Source organism: Pagrus major, chromosome 20 (genome assembly GCF_040436345.1).
Source record: "Pagrus major chromosome 20, Pma_NU_1.0".
NCBI classification, from domain to species: domain Eukaryota; kingdom Metazoa; phylum Chordata; class Actinopteri; order Spariformes; family Sparidae; genus Pagrus; species Pagrus major.
Genome location: NC_133234.1, coordinates 3,886,928 through 3,894,709, shown reverse-complemented (window position 1 = coordinate 3,894,709; position 7,782 = coordinate 3,886,928). Strand labels below are relative to the sequence as shown.

The window sequence follows — 7,782 nt, the reverse complement described above, 5'->3', positions numbered from 1 at the left end:
TAGCCAGGCATGCTAATGTTAGCAGTGTACATTTGAGCAGACAAACAGTTTTATTCATGTCTTCCTGACTTTACTCTTGTGTTTAAAGTTTTGGAAAGGCCTCAGAGGGACATTACAGAGCTGATTGAAGGGAATGAAAATAATTTGATTTTGAAGAAATCATGAGAGCATTAAACTGGTGGTACTGTATATGGAGGGGAAGGAAGAAAGAAGGAAGAGGTGACAAACAAAGGAGAATAAACAGAGACAGAAGGCAGAACATACTGTATTGAAAAAGTGCCAATCTGTTGCTAGCCAACATTATTTTTATTGTATTATTTAGCAGCCGTAGAGCAGGTTGATCCTCATGATGTCCCAGTGGGACATGCCCTGCCTCTGGCCAATCTGAACATTGCTTTCAGGGATGGGGGTGATGGAGTCCCTGCCGTACTGAATGGAGAAGGCTGTTCTTCCATAGTGCATTGTGGAGGAGTGGTCGTAAGGGCTGTTCAGGTTGTTGGTGTTCTGCTTGTAGAAGTTGTAAGCCATGTTGGGGTCGATGTTCTCCCAGTTGATCCTGACGTAGTAGTCACGGTCGCTCCTGGTCTGCTCATGCTTTAAGCCCAGTGCATAGTTGATCTCGTGCTGGATGATGCCGTGGTAGAGGCAGCCCTGTCTGTTGAGAGAGAGGACCTGTCTGCCTCCCGTTCTGCCCAGAGCGGAGAAACATCCAGCTTTGTTCTCAACGCTCATGTAGTCGTACTTGTTCTTACGAGGGACGAAGCGGATGCAGGTTCTGCTGTGGAAGGCCTCCATGGCGTAGTCGATCTTCTGTCTTTCCCAGCTACTGAACTCATTGCTCATGGTGAAGGGAATCATCACCAGGCCTTCCTCCACAGGCAGCTCTGGGACCAGCTAACATGGCGTTTCTGGTTGTGGGAGCCAACAAGTCTCCCTCTAACAGGATCTCATTGGTGGCGTTGTTGGAGGTCCGAATCCTGGTGGTGATGTCAACGGTGTCGTCTTTGTCCACTTGGACCTCCGCTCCATTACCTTCCTCCAAGAGAGGATGTGCCTGAGAGAGGCTGAGCAGGAGCAGCAGCAGCAGGCTGACAGAGGGAATCATCTTCAGGGAGGGTCTGGTGGCTGTGGAGCCTCTATGGAGAGCTGCTGAGGAGAGACTCCTTGAAGCTTGATGAAGCTTCAGTCCAGGCTCTTTATACTGCCCTCTACAGGTGTGTCTGCAGGTGGATCATGGGTTGAGGTCCACACTGCTAAACCTAAATAAACCTGCTCAGAGAGGATTCCACAGACAAACCTACTACTTCAACATGGTTTGTTATCTCTAGTCTTCAGAGGGCATGACCATGATTGGTTTACTGAGTTCAACATGTTTAATAGACATACCTATATTGAGAACTGGAAGCAGGATGAAGCCAAAAAGCTTAACATCCAATTTAAATTTACACAGATCTTCTACATAGCTTCCACACTGTGCGGTTTATAAAGCATGAGTATTTGAGACTTTTGTAGGCCAGGCGGCTTGAATGAGGTTGAAAGGATTTAACTGTGCAGCTCTTCCAGACCTTCCACAAAGTAAGTTAGCTAGTGTTGCACACTGTGCTGCTATAAGGGAATGCAACAGAGGCAAAGCAGTCAGGAGGGTACCCTTTTCTGACTCCACCTCAGCAGACTGAAGAGACCACGCAACAACTTTGCTCATTCACTTGTTTATTCCTCAGGACAGCAAAGCTTTTAGACAGATGCATAAATGTGATTGGTGGTGATGGTGAAACATACAGCAGCCTACAGGCTCCCACCCCTACACATTAGAATAAGAATTATAAGACTGATTTTCTTAGTATATATAGAATAACAATTCTACAAAAAGGTTTTTACAGAGGTCATTAAAAAAGTGAACTACAACATTTATCCTTAGGAAGATAGAAACATACCTTTTAGACAAACACCTGAATGTAGTTGATGGTGTTGGTAAAACATACAGTACAGGTCCTGCCCCAACACATTAGAAAAGGGGTCTCAAACTCAAATGAGCTTGGGGCCACTGCTGGTATTGTCATCTAGGTATTGTAAGAGAGCCACTTCAAGTACAACAAGAAAGCGCAATATTTCTGAAAATGTAGTTTTCCAAAATGCAAACGGCAGTTTTTCTAAATTTTTATATGATTTGTTTTAACAGTTGCACAGTGCAAATCCTTTGTCCCTACTCTTAAATAACTTATTGAAACCTTGCACTGAACTAACAAATGAAATGCATTGTATTCTATTTTGTGCCAAACACCTGGTTGCACTTCTACGGAGCCCCTAAAGGGACACAGGGGAAAAAAAAAAACTTCTCGTGAGCCCGAGATACTTTTAAGTTTTTTTTCTTCACATGCCCAAATTATGCGTGACAATCAGTGGTATCCCTCAGCCTGGGATATCGTTTGAAAATGGAAGTTTGATAGGTGAACACTATTTATTCATTGAAGTGTAGTTCCAGTGACTCAGACTGCAGCATTTTTACAACTGAAATGTGTTTGCAACTACGAGGCTATTACAAATATGAGGTTTATGAAAACGCTCACGAGAAAAGTTTCGTGGGCACGTTTTCATAAACATTCAACCAGCAGTGTTACTCGCGTCGTTGCACTTCCATATTTGAGCTTATAGTGAAGTGTAATAATTGTTCCATAAACACCTTTCAGTTGTAAAAATATCAGCCAACACAAATCTTAAATCAACATGTCCCCATTGAACGCTCTGCCATCATCACATTCTATTGTGTGTATTTACTGTGTTTGTGTTGTGGGATCCCAGTGGAGACAGTGCAGTCTCAGCACACGCACTCTGCCTTCTCCAGTCAGCTCATCTGGATCATCCTCACCACCTGCGGATATGGATTGTATGATTTATGAAAGCCTGTAAATAAAGTCAGTGACAGCTCTCACAGAATTGTAACGCCAGGTTCAGACAGCTGCAAAGCGCTGAGGAGCGGAGCCATTTTCGTTTCGGCGCCCATGTTAACCAATTGTGTCATTCACATAGGAAGCGCCGCAGCGCTCTGCTCCGCTCCGCTGCCGGCGCGCGCCGTGCAGCGATCGTTTCGGCGTCTGGTCTATTTTTTTCACCTGCCGCGGCCGAATGTGTCAAGCCGGGCAGGAAGTCAAACAAAGCAACAACGAGAGAATCCGGTCGATTTTCAAAATAAAACAAATTTCTAAATAAAACTATTTTGATAATTAAACACCCCGATTGACAGAAAACTACTCATTACTATGAAGTGGACATATATTTACAGTTGTCAGGAAAACATGGCGTTGTAATTTTATGCGGTTATTTACTTTCCTATGGTGAAAAAACAGCTCCAAGTGTGACTACAGAACAGCTGAGGAGCAGAGCCGTTTGCCGACCGGCGCAGAGAAAATCGTGTCTGGTGTGAACAGAAGGGCCGTGGCTCGCGCGAGAATTTCTGAGCGCGGCGCTTCGGCGTCCTGTCTGAACCTGGCATTACACTCCATATCCTCATTGTGAGTCCTAATCATGATGCAGTCCGAGTTCACTCAACTACAGTAGAAAGTATTTCGTGAGCACAAGATACTTTCTCATGCGCACGAGAAAAGTTTAAGTTTTTTTTTTCCCCATGTCCCTTTAGGACCTCCGTACACTTCTGCTCATATTTTCTTCATATTTAATTTTTTATTAATGGATCCGCTATCAACAAAAAATAATGCTGTTTTGCTCTGTAGGCACAATTTTTGAAGAACAGCAGCAAAAACATGGTGTGAAACAACAACAAAAAAGTTGTACAACAGTTAAATACAACAGTAGTTTTGCTGGTTGGATTATATTATATTTTCGACATAAGGTCACAGGCCGGATGGAGGGGGGGGACCCCTGAGACCCCTGATGAATACACAATATGGATTAACACACTGAAAACTAGTGCAAGAGGCACAGCTCACACACAAGTAAATTGCTGCAACTGAACAAAACCACAGGAATACAGAATGACAACTTACTGACACAAGACGTGAAAAGACATGTAATTTCATATGGGTCAGTGACATATACACCAGAAAAAAGTGTTTTTTCAAAAACTTCAAATAACAGGCATAAAAATGATTGACTTTTGTTCCACTAACTCTCATCTGTATAGAAACATATGTTGTTTTTAGATTTTCAATTGGAATCAGAAGTTATGTGACAATTTGTTGCATTAGTGCCTAAAATCGTCATATGGTGTGACATGAAAATAATTGTATATAAAATGAAAATGGATTATACCTTTCTTAAGTTACTCACTTTATCAAAGTCCTTTATCATAACTAAACTGTGATCCATTATAGTTTTGTGAAAATTAATTAAATTTGTGTATTATTTTCTAAATCATTGCTCAATGTGAGACCTATGTCGTCAGTCTTTCAACGTATTTTCTATTTATTTGTCACGCTCCGGCCGAGGACCCACCCTCCTTAGTTGGTGACCTGGCTGGCCTGCCTGATCCATGCCAGGATTTTCCCTCTGCCCTGCCTTCTGCTGGAGTGACAAGTGAGGCATCCACTCACCGCTGCCTGCTGCTCCACACCTGGTTCCACTCTCCTCGTCAGCCTTGGCTTTAAAAGCCACACCAGGACTGACAGTCTTCACCAGATTATTGCGTCTGTTCCCAGGAGACCTGTCCATGTATTGCCTCGTCTTTGGATGCCTGTACTCTGACTGCCAAGCCGTTGCCAACCCTGTTTCTGCCCAGCCATGTGAGTCTAGCCTAGCCCCTTTGTACTGCTGCCTGTGTTTTTCCCTGCCTGCCCGTGTACCGAACTCTGCCTGTTTTTGACCCCTGGATTTTTGCCCAAGCCCTGCCTGCATTTTTGCAGTTTTTTTGTGAGACTTTCTTAGTTTGATTTTTTGTAGCCTGTGCCTGGCTTGAAAGAAAAAGAAGGAAACCTATGTTTTGATGATCTGCCTTTGTTTAAAGAACAGTAAAATAAAATTGCATAACCATCATTCTGCTCCTGAGTCCGCTTCTGGGTCCACAAACTTTTCCGGCCTCACTGGCCCTGACAGAATAATCTGGTCATCATGGACCCAGCAGATGCAGAGCAGCTGAGGACCGCTGTGGAGAGACAGGGCGTGTTGCTTGGAGCTCATCAACAGGAGATCAGCCAGGTGAATCACAACTTTTTGACATTTATTGAGAAATTTAATACCCTCTCTGCCCAGGTGCAGCAGCTACTGACTAACCCCTCTCAGTCACCGCCTCCCCCACCCCCAGTGCCAAGCCCTGCCCCTCAAGGTCTTCCCTCTCCTTTCAGAGAACCCAGGCTCCCTGCTCCTCAGCCATATGATGGAGCTCCTGGTACATGTCGATCCTTTCTCTCCCAATGCTCTCTCTCTCTGGAGCTTCAGGCTCTGGCTTTCCCCACAGAACGCTCCCGCGTCGCTTACGTCATCACACTCCTCACAGGAAAGGCTCGAGAGTGGGGAACCGCCTTGTGGGATGCCCAGGCTACGTGCTGCTCGAACTACAAGGATTTCACTGACGAGATGAGGAGAGTTTTTGACCGCTCATTTTCTGGCAGAGAGGCAGCAAGGGAGCTCATGACGCTTCGCCAAGGCTCACGGTCAGTTTATGATTATGCCATTGATTTTCGGACTTTGGCGGCCTCATGTGGTTGGAATGATGATGCCTTGTTTGATGCATTCCTGAATGGTTTGTCTGATCCTGTCAAGGACGAGTTAGCCTCAAGAGAGCTGCCCTCAGACCTTGCGGGCCTCATGGACCTGACTGGCCGTGTCGATGCCCGTTTAAGGCAGAGGGCGTGGGAGAGGACCCGGTCATTCACCAAGTTGAGCCCATCCACTCCCCCATTGCCCACTACTTCCCATCCTGAGCCAATGCAGGTTGACCGAGCTCGGATCACCCCTGAGGAGCGTCAACGCCGACGAGACGTGAACGCTTGCTTCTACTGTGGAAAGGTGGGTCACTTTAGCCAGTCATGCCCTTTAAAAGGGGCTGCCCACCAGTGAGAGTAGGGGGCCTGGCGGGCACAGTCCAGAATCATTCCCCTATCCGGCGATCCTATCTTCCTGTTTTGCTCACCCATGGAGAGCAGTCTAATGCCCTTCAAGCCCTCATTGATTCAGGTTCCGACAAGAACTTAATTTGTTCAGCTACTGCCAGAAGTCTCAGAATTCCCCTTTCAGATCTAGACCAGCCCCTCACTGTCCAGACCCTCGATGGCAGCTCTCTTAACCCCATCACCAAGAGGACAGCCCCTGTGTTATTAAGAATTTCTGGCAATCACTCAGAGGTAATCACCTTTTATGTCATGGAGAACCCCCATGTCCCTATTGTTCTTGGATTCCCCTGGTTGTCCCTGCATAATCCCCATGTTAATTGGTCTGACAACACTATTTTGGGTTGGAGCCCGTTTTGCCTGTCCTCATGCCTCAAGTCTGCCCTCATGCCTGTTCCCCCCCCCCCCCCCCCCCCCCCCCCAGCTCCCCAGCTCCCGAGGATTTCCCTGACCTGTCTAAGGTGCCCCAGGAGTATATGGACCTTAAGCCTGTATTCAGTAAATCTCATGCTGTCTCTCTCCCCCCCCCATAGGCCATATGACTGTGCTATAGAACTTTTCCCCGGCACCACTCCACCTAAGGGCAGACTCTACTCCCTTTCTCCTTCAGAGAGAGAAGCCATGAACAAGTACATCTCAGACTCACTGGCCGCTGGAATCATTCGCCCATCCTCGTCTCCTGCTGGCGCTGGCTTCTTCTTTGTTGGGAAGAAGGATGGATCCCTGCGTCCCTGCATCGACTATCGTGGGCTAAATGACATCACCATCAAGAACCGGTATCCCCTACCCCTCATGTCAACTGCCTTTGAATTACTCCAGGGGGCACAGTTTTTCACTAAGCTTGACCTAAGAAATGCCTACCATCTTGTGAGGATAAGGGAGGGGGATGAATGGAAGACAGCCTTTAACACACCTACAGGCCACTATGAATATCTTGTAGTCCCATTTGGTTTGACCAATGCCCCAGCAGTTTTTCAAGCCCTGGTCAATGATATCCTACGGGATTTTTTGGATATTTTTGTTTTCGTTTACCTTGATGATATATTGATTTTTTCACAATCTCTTGACTCTCATAGGCTTCATGTCAGGCAGGTTCTCCAGCGGCTGCTCGAGAACAAACTTTTTGTCAAAGCAGAGAAATGTGAATTTCATAGGAACTCTGTTTCCTTTTTGGGCTTCATCGTCTCCCCCTCCCAGGTCGCGATGGGCCCCTCGAAACTGAAGGCGGTAGCGGACTGGCCCACCCCTTCTTCCAGACGTGGTCTCCAGCAGTTCCTGGGGTTTGCCAATTTTTACAGGCGATTCATCAGGGATTACAGTTCCGTGGCCAGCCCCCTCACCGCACTCACCTCTAATAAGACTCGTTTCCAGTGGAATGAGGACGCAGAAAGAGCCTTTGCTGACCTCAAGCACAGGTTTACCTCTGCCCCTATACTTACCATCCCCGATCCCTCTGTCCAATTTGTAGTTGAGGTTGATGCCTCAGAGGCAGGGGTGGGGGCCATTTTGTCACAGAGGTCTCCTACTGATAATAAGCTGCACCCCTGCTCTTATTTTTCTCGCCGTCTCTCCCCAGCAGAAAGGAACTATGGCATAGGCGATCGGGAGCTGCTGGCAGTCAAGCTGGCCTTGGAGGAGTGGAGGCATTGGCTGGAGGGAGCTGATCCCCCTTTTCTTGTGTGGACGGACCACAAGAATCTCGAATACCTCCGGACCGCCAGAC

At 46.8% G+C, this 7,782-nt stretch overlaps 1 pseudogene; it reads right to left on the bottom strand.

Moving 5' to 3' along the window:
- Nucleotides 1-318: 318 nt before the first annotated feature.
- On the bottom strand, nucleotides 319-1,105 carry LOC141015597 (high choriolytic enzyme 1-like; annotated as a pseudogene).
- Between the last annotated feature and the right edge of the window lie 6,677 nt (nucleotides 1,106-7,782).